At 48.2% G+C, this 16,866-nt stretch overlaps 1 protein-coding gene across 1 annotated transcript in view; it reads right to left on the reverse strand.

The window, feature by feature from the left end:
• LOC138292459 (myomegalin-like) overlaps positions 1–16,866 on the reverse strand; it is a 1,643,599-nt gene that overhangs the window by 894,173 nt on the left and 732,560 nt on the right. The gene's annotated exons all lie outside the window — the stretch shown is intronic.

The following is a 16,866-nucleotide window of genomic DNA, read 5'->3' on the forward strand; positions in this document are numbered from 1 at the left end:
AAATATGTATCGCTACTATGTCATAACAATAAATTACCCACATTTTCTTTAAACCTGTTTATGTATATTTACTCATGGTTAAATATATATATATATGTGTGTGTGTGTGTGTGTGTGTATGTGTGTGTGTATGTATGTGTATATTCATGTATATGTGTATGTTGTTCTATCTTTAACATGTTCATAGGTCATTGCATAGCTCCTAGGTAAGTTGTTATATGAGATACTTATGAATCCCTGCTCTTGTTTTTATATCACTCTGATCAAATGTTTTATTATCATAAGCATTTCACTATTCAAAAATTGAGAAAAGATAAATAAATGTTAGAAAAGTACACTTAGTAATTACACTTATTAATTAGCTTCAAATATTACAAATCTTGATAGTCTGTGATTCTGCAATACTTCTTTTCGTCTCATATTATTATACCCATTATTATATTCCTTGAACATATATTCCCTTACTATGTATTACATATCTATTTACTTATTACCCTAGTCCTGCTGTACTAGAGAAAAATTTAATTAAAAAAATTAAATAAAATCTATAAATAAAATTCAAATTATAAATAAGTAAATTAAAGTTAAAAAAAAAGAATAAATAAATTAAATAAAAATAATGATTAAAAAGTGCATACATATATATATACACAATTATAAATATAAAATATAAAAAATATTCTAAATTTACTCTCTTGTAAGCTTTACTTTGTCTACCCATCATCATATGTCATGTCTTTATCAAACTACCCCCCATCCCCACTCTGACTCATCCCAAACCCATTCTACTACTTTCAGCTCCAAAATAACCCTGCATAAGGTCTTCCCTCCTCTTTCACATTTAGCTTACCCAAGCCTCAATTTACTGCCTGTAGGAGGCTGGCCTGGTTAGTAGTGGGTACCAAAGGTACTTACACCATATACCAGGTCGAGTTAGTTATTAGTGAAATGTAGTAAGTGTCTAGAAGCCAGGCTGTTTAGAGGTAGCTGTAGGCAGAGCAGCCAAGGCTGAACTAGGAGACACGCAAAGCTCTTGCAATATCACTGCAGTCACACAATACTTACACACAGTAAAGACAATACTCAGTGTTACCAAAAATAAAGGTACTTTATTTTAGTGACACAAGGCCAAAATATCTTAGAGGCTTTACTCCCTTAGGAGGTAAGTATTACACATAAAATATACACTAGTAACCAAAATCAGGTAAGTAAACAGTCATAAAATAGTGCAAATAGTGAAAATCACCATAGGTTACAATGGGCCTAGGGGGAACACAAACCATATACTAAAATATTGGAATGCGAAAGTCGGTTTCCCACCTAGGGAAGACTAGTGTGTAGAGGGACGCTGGGAGTGTAAGAAACCACCAAAGGTAAGTAAAGTGCCCCACCCCAGAGCCCAGGAAAACAGGAGTAAAGTACAGCAAGTTTCCTCAGAACATACTAGAGGTCGTAATAAGGAATTATACAAAAACCAAGCAAAACTGCAAGACACCAATGATGGATTCCTGGACCTGAAGACCTGTGAGAGAGGAGACCAAGTCCAAGAATAGCTGAAGAGTCCAGGAAGAACAGGAGCCCCTGCTAACCCGGATGAAGGTGCAAAAGTGGATTCTCTGGTTAGAAGAAAAAGTCAGAAATGAACCAAAGAAGACAGCCGCAGGTTCCTGCTTGGTGCAAGAGATGTCCCATGTCGGGAACAAGAACGCAGGCTGGTTTTCGAGGTTGGGTTCCACCAGCAAGCCTTGGCTCATGCAAAACATACATTTGGTGGGAAAAGGTGCTACCTGGACCCAGGAGGGTCCATGGTGTCTCAACTCGAACTGAGGAGACAGAGGGGGCTCTCAGCACTTCAGACAGCCCTCAGAAGACCAGGCAGCACCCACAGGAGTCCCAGGACATGGGGACAAAGGAGTTGCAAATTGTGGTCATTGCAGCACTACACACAGGGATCCCATGTCGCAGGAGAACAAATCAGGGAGCGTAGCGTCACAGGATAGAGTGCTGGCGACCTGGGCTACGCTGAGCACAAAGGATTTCTCAGAGAAGTGCACAGAAGTCCTAGGAGCTGCAAAACACGCAAGCACAGAGATACTGTCTGGCTCGGGGAGGCAACCCCTTACCTCCACCAAATTTGGACAGCTGGATCTTTGGACAGTCAGGGTCACTTTAGGCCACCCTCTGTGTTCCAGGATCCATGCTGGTCATCAGGAGAGGGGACCCAGAGTACTGGTTGTCACTGCAGAGAGGTGCCTGCTGAAGCAGGGAAGTGACTCCGTCACTCCATAGGAGATTCCTTGGTCCTTCTGGTGCAGGATGAAGACAGGCAGGCCTCGGTGCGTGCATGACCTGGAAACTGTTGCAGTTGCTGGGAGGAGCTGAAGTTACAGAGTTACAGTAGCCTTCTTGAATACTTTGTTACAGTTGTAGAGTTCCTGTAGCAGTTCTGCGGTTGATCCCATGGTAAAAGGTGAAGCAGACGTTGCAGAGGATTCCTGCTTGAGTCTTGCAAACCCAAATCTGCAGAAACACCCAGAGGAGAGACCCTAAATAGCCCTGAGAGTGTGATTGGTCACTTCACCAGGTAAGCACATATCAGGAGGGGTCTCTGATGTCACCTGCTGGCACTGGCCACTCAGATGCTCCCATCCTGGAAACAAGATGGCAGAACCCAGGGACTCTGGAGGAGCTCTGGGCCACCCCTAGGGTGGTGATGGATAGGGAAGTGGTCACTGCCCTTTCCTTTGTCCAGTTTCATGCCAGAGCAGGGACTGGGGTTCCCTAAACTGGTGATGGTGAAGACTGGATTATGCAAGTAGGGCATCATTTCTGCCCTTCAAAGCATTTCCAGAGACTCTGGGAGGATACTCCTCCCATGCTAGTAACACCTACTTCCAAAGGGAGAGGGTTTAACACCCCTCTCCTAAAGGAAGTGCATTGACCTGCCTTCCTGGGATTGATCTGCTAAAGCCCCAGGACGGCAGAAGCCTGTCTGTGAGGTGGCAGCAGCTGGGGCTGCAGTGGAAACCTCAGAAGAATGGTTTGGCAGTACTGGGGGTCCATGGTGGAGCCCCCAGGGTGCATGGAATTGGCCTCCTAATACCAGAATCAGTTTGGGGTTACAATTTCTCAATCTTAGACACCTCACATGGCTATATTCGCGGTTACCATTGTGAAGCTACATATATATATTGACCTATATGTACAGCACACCTATAATGGCGTCCCCGCACTCACTAAGTCTGGAAAATTGGTCCTGCACAACGTGGGGGCACCTCTGTTAGTGCAGGTGTGCCTTCACACACAGCAACTTTGTACCTAACCTCCAGGAATTGAAGGTTAGACATTTAGGTGACTTATAAGTTACCTGGTGCAGTGAAAATAGCTGTGAAATAGTGTTTGCACAGGCTGCAATGGTCTTGAAGCCTGGAACCCCAAAGCCCTGGGTACCTAGGTACCATATACAAGGGACTTATAAGGGGGTCCAGTATGCCAATCTGTAGTGAAATAAGTAGTCACTAGAATATAGTGACAAATTTGGAAACAGAGAGAGCATACGCACTGGAGTTCTGGTTAGCAGGACTCCAGTGACACAGTCAAGCATACTGACAAAACAGTAAAACATACTGACATGTAGGCCACAAACTATGAGCACTGGGGTCCTGACTAGCAAGATCCCAATGAGGCAGTAAAAAACACACTGACAAACACTTACAAACAGGCCACAAATGGGGGTAATCATGCTAGAAAGAGGCTACTTTCTCACACTACCATGTTCTCCCAAACTACCCTACTAAAGTCTCCCTCATTTATCTCACATTTGACTCATCCAAAACCCCTCCTGCTACTATGATCTCCCTAACCCTTTCCACACACTCTTCCCTCCTCCATCTCTCCTTTACTCATTCCAAGCCTCATCCTATTACTATAAACTCCCAATTAACACTTCTGAATTCTTCCCTCCACTATCCCTCCATTACTCTAGTCAATCCAACTAACAAACTCACAAATCCTCTGCTCAAATAACTCATAACAATACAAAAGCTGCACTCATACTTCCCTATACTAATCTACCACTAATTCCTCTTGGGTTCCGGAGTAGCGTGCTACTCGCCGAAAAGCGCTTCGACACCTTGTCGGGGTAGTAAGCGCTATATAAATACTATTACAATACAATACAATCCCATCTCCTCCTGAGTTTTTCAGAGAGTCCCATATTCATGCCTTTGAGTGTTTTGTTAAAACACTCAACCAACCCATTTGTTTGACCACACTCTTTCCACATAGCTTTAAAGTATGCAGACATGAAGTTACTACCTCTGTCTGATACAACCTCTTTTGGGAAACCCACCCTGATGTGGTTGGCGTCATAGTCGCCGTGATGACGTCGGGAGTAGTAGATAGACGCCTCCTTCGCGCAGTGACATCAGTTTCTTTTTAACCGCTTTCCACACCAAAGCGCAGAGCCTCTAAGGAAACTGAGATTGGTGCACCAGAGCTAAGGAACTGAAGGGAGGAATTCCTGTCCCTAGAAATCAGTTTGGAAGCGGGGAGGATGGGTGGGCGGTAAGGAATCTGCAACTAGAATATGTCTCTACCAGATATATCATTACTAAAGGTAAGTAACTTGTACATCTGATAGAGACTTCTGGTTGCAGACTCCTTATCTTAGAATAGATACCCAAGCAATGCCATCCTCGGAGGTAGGCTCTGAACCAAGATCATACGAGGAAGTCCTGCAGGACCGAACGACCAAAGTAGCCATCCCGACGGACCTGACTGTCCAGGCAGTAGTGTTTAGCAAACGTGTTCAGGGACGCCCACGTAGCTGCCTGGCAGATATCCAGGACAGGAACTCCGTTTGCTAACGCAGTAGAAACAACAGTTGCTCTGGTGGAATGAGCACTCAAGCCCTCAGGGGTTTGCTTCTTGACCAAAGCGTAGCACATTTTGATACAAAGAAGTACCCATTGAGAGATAGTGTGTTTTTGCACTGCCTTCCCTTAGGGATCTGCTGTGGACCAAATGCAGATTCGAAAGTCACCACAGCAGGTCTTTCTCAGTCCCCTCCGAGATCTGGACCATGTAGGAGAGATTTTCCTGATGCTGCGCCCACTGGAACTTCAAGTCCCACTTCAAAGCCCACATATGCAATCTGGCATGTGTTACTAGCAGGATGCATGGGGCCATTAGGAACAGCAGCCTCGGAGTCAGTCTCACCGAAACCCAAGACAGAGGTTGAAAGATCTGAATCATAGCCTGAATGTCTTGGACTCGCTTTTCGGGAGGATAAGCCCAAAACTGCACTGTTTCCAGAACACCTCCGATGAAGTGGAGCGTCTGAGAGGGAGTCCGGTGTGACTTCGGCACGTTTATAGTGAACCTCAATGTGTGCACGAGGTTCGCCGTAGTCTGAAGGTGGGGGATGACTTTCTGGGGCGAGTCTGCCTTCAACGGCCAGTCGTCGAGGTAGGGGAAGACTGATATCCCTAGCCTGCACAGATGAGCTGCAACCACTGCCATCACTTTTGTAAACCACTGAGGAGCGCTGGTAAGGCTTAAGGGGTTCATGGTAAATTGAAAGTGCTTGTGACCTACCACGAATCGTAGGTAACGTCTGTGGGAAGGCAAGATGGGGATGTGGAAATAAGCGTCCTGCAAGTCCAATAATACCATCCAGTCTCCTGGGTCCAAAGCAGACAGAACCTGAGCCAGGGTGAGCATTTTGAATTAGTTTTGGTCCCAAAGGTCTAGGATAGGATGTAACCCCTTGTCCTTTTTCGGCACCAGAAAGTAGCGTGAATAACAACCACAACCTACTTCAGGCACAGGGAGCTTCTCTCTAGCTCCCTTGGCCAAGAGAGCTGCGACTTCCTGGCTGAGAAGTGCCAAATGATCCTCTGGAAAGTGACATAAGGATGGAGGCATGGCTGGTGGAGCAGATTCGAAAGGGAAGGAGTAGCCCTTTTGAACGATCTGCAAAACCCACCTGTCCGTAGTGATGAATTCCCAGTTGGGCAGGAGATGGTGAATCCTGCCGCCAAATGGATGGGAGTGAGGGGAAGGACTAGGAGGGTCTGGAGGCTTCAGCAGGGGTAGAGGTGGACTGGGCAGACCTTTGATTCCCTGTCCCACGCCCACGTGGGATTCTGCGTCCCTGGCCACGCAGAGGCTGGACAGCATGGGTGGCATTGTGGCTGGGTGGAGGATGTGACAGGGAGCCCCTTCCATGTTCACAAAAGGGGCAAAGAGCGGACTGCGGGGGGCGAGGGACAGATTAAAGACCAAGGGACAGAGCCGTAGCCCAGGAATCTTTGAATCTCTCCAAGGCTGAGTCTGCTTTGTGTCCAAAGAGAAGGGAGCCATCAAAGGGCATGTCCATGAGGGACTGTTGGACATCCCCAGAAAAACCAGAAGTACGCAACCAGACGTGGCATCTCAAAGCCACCGTCATAGCAACTGATCTGCCCAGAGAGTAAGTCGTGTCCAGCCCACAACAGATTGTGAACTTCGCCGCATCTCTCCCATGGTTCACAGCTTGGGAGACGATAGCACGGGCCTCCTCCGGTATCTGCGGCAGGACTTGAGCAACCATATCCCACAAAGAGTGGGTATAGTGGCCCAAAAGGCATGCGCTGTCCACAAACCGCAGCGCAAGACTGGAGGAAGAAAATAACTTCTTACCGAATTGTTCCAGCCTTTTTGATCCCTATCCGGGGGTGTGGAAGGGAATGTGTCTGAAGAAGAGGAAGCCTGGAAGACAAGACTCTAAGGCGCGGGGTGTTGGGACAGGAATTTATGGTTGTTCGGAGTGGGCCGATAGCAGCGTGCAATAGTCCTATTCACAGGAGCTCCTGTGTTGGGTTTGGGCCAAGTACCCAAAAGGACATCGGTGAGGGCTTCATTGAATGGCAAAAGGGGTTCAGATGTGGAAGCCCATGGCTGAAGCACCTCTGTCAGTAGATTGGACCTGACCTCTACAGTAGGAAGCTGAAGGCCAAGGACCTCAGCTGCCCTACTAACCACCATACCATAAGTTGCTCCCTCATCTGTAGCCACGGGAGAAGTAGACAGCATGCCAGCATCTGGGGAAGTATCCAGACCACTGGCATCACCCAATTTCTGAGCCTAGTCAAAGATGGGTCTTCCTGGTATTCATAAAACTCCAGGGACCCCTCCAATCCTTCCCCGAATTTGTACCCATAGGAAAAAGGGTCATAATCTGACCTGGGGAAAATAGGCCCCATTGAAGACAAAGGCGGCATTGGGCGACGTCGCTCTGACTCCGAGTCGTCGGGGAAAAGGATGGAGTCAACGTCGATAGTAGGCACTACCGACTTCAGGGGCGTCAACAATCGACCAGGTTCGGGTGCAGATTTGTGAGCGGATCCGGAGGCGCGGAACCCGAAGGCCCCTAAATCGATCTCCTTGGGCCCAAAGTCACCGTATCAGGATCGCTCCGCCCAAAGATGAGACGCATGGCCTCATAGAATTCTTTATGTTGGGCGGGGGTCGCTCCGGCTCCGGGAAACTCAGGAAGCGCGGAGCGGACCCAGACGTGGGGCCTGAGGACAGAGGCCTTGAGCATCAACGCTCCTCCTGCGCTGTGTCAGCCGAGCAACGGTGCGAACTCAGAGAGCGATGGGACCTCTTCGACTTCTTATTTTTGTTACCTGCACCCAAAGATTTTGAAGATGACGAGTGGTGATGGCTCCGTGAACGGTCTCAAGACCTTCCTCTCGATCGAGACCGGAACTTATGGGGATTCAAGTGCCAGGCAGCCATGAGCTTGAGGGACTGCTCCCTCAAGGCCTTCGGGTGCATGGCCCGACACTTGGAGCACGACTTAGGGTTGTGGTCGCACTCGAGACACCACAAACAAACCTGATGCGGATCGTTACCGACATCATGCGGTGACAGTGCTCACACGGCTTGAAACTAGTCTTCAGGGACATCCTCGACACACCAAATATCTCACGAAAACTAGACAAAACGGTCAATGTCAGTCAAAAAAAGACCAGGGTAGCTCGCTCCGGATCAGCGTGTGGCGCGGAAAGAAAAAAAACTGACGTCATTGCACAAAGGCGGCGATTATGTACTACTTTCGACGTCATCATGGTGACTACGACGCCAACAGAGTCGACTGACGCCACCTACTGACGCGCAAGGGTATTGCTCGAAGAAAAATTTGGGGATCCAGTCTGACGCCTGGGGGAAATTCTAAGGTAAGGAATCTGCAACAAGAAGTCTCTGTCAGATATATGTATACTCATGGTCCCACTCTTGAATCCACACAGACACTCTCACACCCAATCATAGTCCCACACAGATACTCACACACTTATTCATACACCCCAGCTCACCCCCTTGGTAGCTTGGCACGAGCAGGAAGGCTTACCCAGAGACAATGTGTAAAGTATTTGCACCAACACACACAGTAATTCAGTGACTACGTTACAAAATGACTCAACACTAGGTTAGAAAAATAGCCAATATTTATCTAAAAATCACAAGACCAAAATGACAAAAATCCAACATACATAAGCAAAATCATGAATTTTGCAAGATTAAACACAAAAATAGCGCTTAGAAACGAAAACGCTTCGATTTGGTGATATCACGACATCGTGACGGAGTCGTTCCAACAATCGGACACTAATGTCGCCAGTCATGGAGTCACATGGATCCACAGGTACAGTTCTTTGTGAAAATGAGGAAACAAGTTTTTGCACAAAGTCGTGGATCGCAGCGTCGCTGGATCTGAGGTGGCTTTGGTTCCGGTGATGTGGACCAAAGCAGAGGAGGCGTCACGAACAGGCATCAGGTCCTTGCTGCGGAGCAATGGAGGTGAGGTGGCATCCGTGTGAAGCATTGGATCCGCACTCTTCCGGCGGAGTCGGTATCCAGCGGTCAGGACATGGTGCAGAGTCTTCCACGGAATCACAGACTTCAGCGAGGCTGCAGCGGTGTCGGGCTTGTGGGGTCATCACACTCCAGCGAGGGCCACGGCATCCAAAGTCGGTTTTCTTGGATTTTCTTGGTTTTCCACCAGATTCTTCTTTCAAGAGTCCAGGGACTGGATTAGACACCACTTGGCAGGGCAGGAGTCTAAGCAGAGAGTCCAGGTGCTGGCAAGAGAAGTCTTTGATGGCCCTGATACTTCAAAACAGGGGGCATGCTCAGTCCAAGCCCTTGGAGAATCTTCTCAAGCAGGAATATACCACAAAGTCCAGTCTTTGTCCACTTTCACAGGCAGAAGTAGCAACTGCAGGGTTTGCCGAACAAAGCACAGTCACAGGCAGGGGTAACACTTCTCCTCAGCTCTTCTCCTTGGCAGAGGTCCTCTTGAATCCAGAAGTGATCTAAAGTCTGGGGTTTTGGGTCCAATACTCATTCCCCTTTCTGCCTTTGAAGTTGCCCAACTTAAATGAAAAGTCTCTGTTGTTTAAAGGATCCTGCCTTGCCCAGGCCAGGCCCCAGACTCACAGCAGGGGGTTGGAGACTGCATTGTGTGAGGGCAGGCACAGCCCATTCAGGTGTATGTGACCACTCCTTCCTCCACTCTAGCCCAGATGACTCATCAGGATATGCAGGCTACACCCCTGCTCCCTTTCTGTCAGTGTCTACAGGAGATTCACAAACAGCCCAACTGTCAGTCTGACTCAGACAGGGAATCCACAAACAGGCAGAGTCGCAGAATGGTTTAAGCAAGAAAATGCCCACTTTCTAGAAGTGACATTTTCAAACTAACAATCTAAAAAACAACTTCACTAACAGATGTATTTTTAAATTGTGAGTTCAGAGACTCCAAAATCCATATTTCTATGTGCGCTCAAAGGGAAATTAGACTTTAAGGATATTTAAAGGCAGTCCCCATGTTAACCTATGTGAGAGGTAAGCCTTGCAACATTGAAAACCAAATGTGGCAGAATTTCACTGTTAGGACATGTAAAACACATCAGTACATGTCCCACCTTTAACATATACTGCACCCTGCCAATGGGGTTACCCAGGACCTACCTTAGTGATGCCTTACATTTATAAAAAGGGAAGGTTTGGGCCTCGAATTTGCAGTTTAAAAATGCACACAGACACTGCAGTGGCAGGTCTGAACCATATTCACAGGGCTATTCATGTGAGTGTTACAATCAATGCTGCCGGCCCACTAGTAGCATTTGATTTACAGGCCCTAGGCACCTTCAGTGCACTTTACTAGTGACTTACTACTAAATCAAGTATGTCAATTATGGAAAATCCAATCAAATATACAATTTCACATAGGGAGCACTTGCACTTTAGCACTGGTCAGCAGTGGTAAAGTGCCCAGAGTAACAAAAATAGCAAAAACAGAGTCTAGCACATAGCAACAACCTGAAAAGTACAGGCAAAAAGTTAGGGGAGACCACGCCAAGGATGCCAGGTCTAACACACACCCACTGACAGACCAACTCAGACACTCAGTCTCACAGCCAGTAACAGACCCGTATAGATACACACCCATTCACAGACCTACTCTCACACCTACTCACAGGCCCATTCAAACACTCTCATACCCACACAGACACTCACTCAACACCCACAGAGATACTCACAACCCACTGTCAGATCCACTCAGACACTCACATGCCCACTTACAGACCAACAGGCTCACACACCCACTGGCAGACCAACTCAGACACATACACCCACTCACAAACCCATTCAGATACTCATACACTCACTCACAGACCCACACAGACATTCACAAACCCCCTCACAGACCTACAGATTTACACACCCACTCAGACACTCCCACACAACTCACAGACCCACACAGACACTTACACACAGTCACAGAACCACTCATTCACACACCCACTCACAGACCAGCTGACACTCACACACTCCACTCACATACACACTCTCAGACCCACACACACCCACTCACAGACACTCACACACCATCTCACAGACCCACATAGAAACTCACACATCCACTCACAGACCCACACAGACAATCTCATGCCCAATCACAGACCCACACAGACACTCTCAGGCCCACTCACAGACCCACTCTCACACTCGCTGAAGCACTCACAGGGACACTCTAAAACCCACTCACAGACCCACTCAGACACTCTCACATGCACACTGAGACCCACAGAGACATACAGACGCCCACTCACAGACACTCTCACACTCACTCACAGTCCCACTAAGACAATCTCACACCTACTCACAGACCAATAGAGGCACTCACACACCCACTCACATACCCACTCAGACAGTCACACATTCACAGATCAATGGAGACAGTCACACACTCACTTGCACACCTGCTCAGAGACTCTCACACCTACTCACAGACCAATGGACACACTCTCACACCCATTCACAGACCCACACAGACACTCACACACATTCTCTTAGACAGACACTCACTCATCCACTCACAGACCAACTAAGACAGTCACACTCCCATTCACAGACCCACTCATATACACTATCACCCAGCCAGTGATTTACACAGAGACTCCCACATGAACTCACAGACCCACTCAGAAAACCTCACATTGACACACAGTCCCACAGACACATTCACACACCTACTCACTGACCCACTCAGACACACTCACACCCATTCATAGACCCACAGACACTTACACACCCATTTATAGACCAACACAGAGACTCACACACCCACTCATACACCCACAGACACACACACATCCACTGTCAGATCTATTCAGACACCCACACACTCACTTATAGCCCCACTCAGAGAGTATCGCACCCACTCACAGACCCACCCAGACACTCCCACACTCACTCACAGACCCACACCTTTTTCACACCCATTCACACAGGCACTCACACACCCACTCACAGGTCAACTAGAAACTCACACCCACTCACAGACCAACTCAAACACTCACACACTCCACTTACAAACCCAGACACTCACATACCCACTCTCAGACCCACACACACCCACTCACAGACCCACCTAGACACTCAAACTTCCACTCACAGACCCATACAGACAATCTCATACCCAATCACAGACACTCTTATACCCTCTGGCACACCCACTCAGACACTGTCACACCCACTCCTACACAGTCGCATACCCACTCACAGACTCATCAGACACTCTCACACCACCTCTCAGACCCACCTAAACACTCTCACACCTACTCACAGACCCATACAGACACTCTTACACCCACTCACAGACCTACTCAGGCACTCTCAGGCCCACTCACAGACTCACTCTCACACCTGCTGAAGCACTCACAGAGACACTCTAAAACCCACTCACAGACCCACTCAGACCCTCTCACATCCACACTGAGACACACAGACATCCACTCACAGACACTCTCACGTTCACTCACAGACCCACTGAGACACTCTCACACCTACTCACAGACCAATAGAGGCATTCACACACCCACTGACAGACCCACTCAGACAGTCTCACACTCACAGACCCATTGAGACACTCACACACTCACTTGCACACCCGCTCAGAGACTCTCAGACCTACTCACAGACCAATGGACACAGTCTCACACCCACTCACAGACCCACACAGACACTCACACACAGTCTCTTAGACAGACACTCACTCATCCACTCACAGACCCACTAAGACAGTCACACTCCCATTCACAGACCCACTCAGATACACTATCGCCCAGCCAGTGATCTACACAGAGACTCTCACATGCACTCACAGACCCACTCAGACACCCTTACACTGACACACAGTCCCACAGACACATTCACACACCTACTCACTGACCCACTCACAGACCCACAGACACTTACACACCCATTTACAAACCAACACAGAGACTCACACACCCACTCATACACCCACAGGGACACACACAGACTGTCAGAACTACTCAGACACTCACACACTCACTTATAGCCCCACCCAGAGACTCTCACACTCACTCACAGACCCACCCAGACACTCCCACACTCACACACAGACCTACACCTTTTTCACACCCGTTCACACAGGCGCTCACACACCCACTCACAGGCCAACTAGAATCTCACACCCACTCACAGACCAACACAGACACTCTCACGCCCACTCACAGACCCACACAGGCATTCATATACCCCCTCACAGACCCAATCAGACAGTCTCATACCCAGGCACAGACCTATGGAGACACACGCACAAACTCACAGACCCACTCAGAGTCTCTCACATCTAATTAGAGAGACATTCATACATCCACTCACAGACCAACTCAGACATTAACACCCACACACAGACCCACAGAGATTCAGACAATAAAATCACAGACCCACACTCAGATATGCTCACACCTAGTCACAGACACATGGAGACACTCTCACACCCACTCACAGACCCACACAGACTCTTACGCACCCACTTACAGCCCAACACAGACACTCACATACCCACTCATACACCTACAGAGACAGTCACACACCCACTGTCAGATCAAGTCACTCACACACCCACTTACAGACCCACTCAGACACACACACTCACAGACACAGACACACGCAAATACTCATAAACCCACACAGAAACACACACCTACTTGCAAACCCGCTCTGACACTCACACACCCATACAGACATTCCCAGATCCACTGACAGACCAACACAGACACTCTCACTCTTAGACACTCTTGCACACACTCACAGACCCACTCCTCTCACACCCACAGACACACCCATGGAGACACTCTCACACCCACTTACAGACCCACTCTTTTAGCTGCTGTGTGCCCTCCTGAGAGGGCGGGCCTCTGCAGACGACATGCCTAAAAGCGATTTTGACATCCCGCAGCACAGGATGCACGCAGGCCGCACCTGGTCAAAGCCCAGGTCAAAGGTGGGACTATTCTGCACCAATCAGTGACATGAGGGGAGCAGGGCCACTCCCCTTGTCCTGTCCGATGAGAGAACTGGTGCATGTTGCAGCTGGGATTCATTTGGTAGCTGGGATCAGTTTTATTGGTCAATGGACTACCTGGAGGTTTCATTTTATGTTTTTTTTCCTCCAACTTGCTTACTGCGGTGTGGTAAATGAACAATTAACTTTGACCTGGTCATTAAGGTTGTATCTGTGACTGTTATCTCCAGGTTCTTGTGGGGCCTGCGGTTTGGACCATTGTTGTTGGGAGCTTTGTCCTTGTCTGTTGAGCTTGCTCGTGAGGGTGTTAAATCATGTAAGAAGTGCACTCCTTGTCAAAAAAGTGGCATGGACAAAAATATCATTCTTCCTTCTCTACTTATGCTAGAGATGTGCTATTCTGGATCGCCCTGGGGGTTCCGTTTCTCCCTTACATATATGGAGGCAGACCAGGCAGGACGGTTTGTCCTTCTGCGGAGGGCCCTACTAAGACGGGACCTGACAATATTGAATACCACACCCCGAATAACAATGCCCCTGCATTTTCCCACACCATCCAAGACCTATTAATGTAGGACTCCGACATACCACTGTTATGGCTAGGAGACTTCACCTCCATACTAGACCCTGATCTGGATAGGGCTCAACCAAGGCCAGGCACTAAACCACTAACAACAGCGGCACTGCTTGCAGTGATGCAAAACATCTGCATTAAAGCTATCTGGCAGCTGAACCATCCAACACATCACACTTACAGCAGACTAGACAGGACATTAGTAGAAGGACTCCCACAAGTGGAAGACATATTAGTGACATACCTTCCATGCTTCCTGTCAGACCATTCTCCAGTAAGATGTGCTGTGCCATAGGGAGAACCAGCATGAGACACCAGGTCCTGGAGGATGTCCGCTGATATTGTGGAGAACCCCATCGGAAAATAGATGCTCTCACATGTGCTGACAGACTAAATGGCCAATAACGTGGGGACCGCAAATAGTAGGGCTACAGAATGGAAGGAGCTCAAAGCGGTATTGGGGAGCACATGCATGGGCTTAACCTGTGGAATGCAAAGGCAACTGCAACAGGAACTAAGCAGAGAGGAAGCAGGGCTGACTGCATTGCAGACAGGGGAACAACACACGCCAATACAAGCCCCAATGAGCAGGCAGCATTAAGACAGATAGTGGACATCTGGGACAGGCTGGATAAATATACACTTAAACAATATAGGCAAAGAGTGCATATGGAAGGGGATAAGTCAGGTCGGCTGCTTGCATAGGTACTCAGAAGGGAGCACCCACCATCACAAACCACACACTTGATTTTGAAAGCTGGCACTAGGGCCACTACCAGGGCAGGGATTGTGGGGGTATTTCAACAGCACCTATGGATGTTTGCACGGCAGACTCAAACATAACATCGGCTAGATAAGTCCCATTTCTGGAGGGTTTGGGCCTCCCATGACTAGCGCACTGCAGCTGAAGAGCTGTATGCCCCGATCAAACTAGAGGAACTGCATTTAGCATTGGCATTGGCGCCGGGAAGTGATGGCTTTCCTCACGAGTTTTACAAGGTGTAGTCGGCGTTGGTTACGTAAAGTCTCTTGAAGGTATTCCTGGAGGCATGCGAAAGTGGGATGCTACCCCCCACTATGAGGGAGGGGGAAATATACATGTTCCCTAAACAAGGTGGCAATGAGTCTGATCCCTCTGCCTCTAAGCCACTCATCATGATTACTGCAGACGTAAAAATACTTTGCAAATTGCTTGTCAACCATTTGGCACCACACATCTCATCTGGCACATGAGGATCAGTGTGGGTTCATTCCCGTTAGCAACACAGGTATCTATCTATGACGAATCACCCATTTCCTACATGAAGTAGAGACAAGCAATGAGGAGCTAGCCTTGGTCTTCATAGGCCTGGAAAAAGCCTTTGATATGGTGAACTGCCGCTACCTCCTCCAAGTGCTCAGGGTTATGGGAATTGAACCCCATTTTCGGGAATTGGTACAGCTGTTGTACAGCGACCCCACCACAAGAGTACACATGGGTCAAACTCGGTCAGAAGCATGGGCACTGGAACGCTGCAGGATTGCCCCCTGTCCCCCTTTCTATTTGCCGTAGCTATAAAGCTTATGGCGAAATGGGTGCATCATGGACTCAGAAATGGGGGAATCCAACTGGATTCCACCCACCATATAATATTCCTACATGCAGATGATGCACTATTTTAAATTACCTTTCTGAGAGTGGCACTGCCCAAGCTTTAGCAACTCCTGGAAGAGTTTGGGTACCTGTGTGGACTCTGCCTCAATCACACTAAATCTTTCATATTCCCCCTCGCTGCCCTAGCCGCACACCATCAGTCAGCCTTCCAGCCCTGGGACTACACTGGGAACTGGTGCAATTTTGATACGTAGGGATGCAGGTAGCTCTCACTGAGAAACAGCAACTCTGTCTAAACATAGAACAGGCCCTAGGTGCCCTACAGAAGTCAGTAGCCTCCTGGCACATAGCCAAAATGGGCATGCTGCCCAGACAGCTGTACACCCTACAGAACACGTTTTGCACCATTCCAAACAAGTATTTAATTAGCTAAACTCCTTACTTATTTCCCTGTTGTGGGTGGGTCACGGTTGCAGGGTGACGCTGTCCTCTCTGACCAGACAATATGAAGAAGGAGGGTACAGAGATTAGACTTATGTTGCCGTGCAGTGCATTTGCAACATGCGCAAAATGGTTTGACGATGGAGACAATTGCGAGAAGCACTTAGCGGCAGGTATGGTAGCCGTGGATCAACTCCCATCATTACTAATGGAAGGTGCGGGTGTAGCCAGGGATCAGCCAGATGTAGTCTGTCAGACTGGGCAAATATGGCAAGACTTTGTTGAAGCGACTTTGAAGAGAGCTCCATTCCACAGAGCTATCAATTTGGATATTATTGCCAATACGTAAAATGATGGAAAACATGT

The sequence above is a fragment of the Pleurodeles waltl genome, chromosome 4_2 (assembly GCF_031143425.1).
Source record: "Pleurodeles waltl isolate 20211129_DDA chromosome 4_2, aPleWal1.hap1.20221129, whole genome shotgun sequence".
In the NCBI taxonomy this organism is placed as follows: Eukaryota; Metazoa; Chordata; class Amphibia; order Caudata; family Salamandridae; genus Pleurodeles; species Pleurodeles waltl.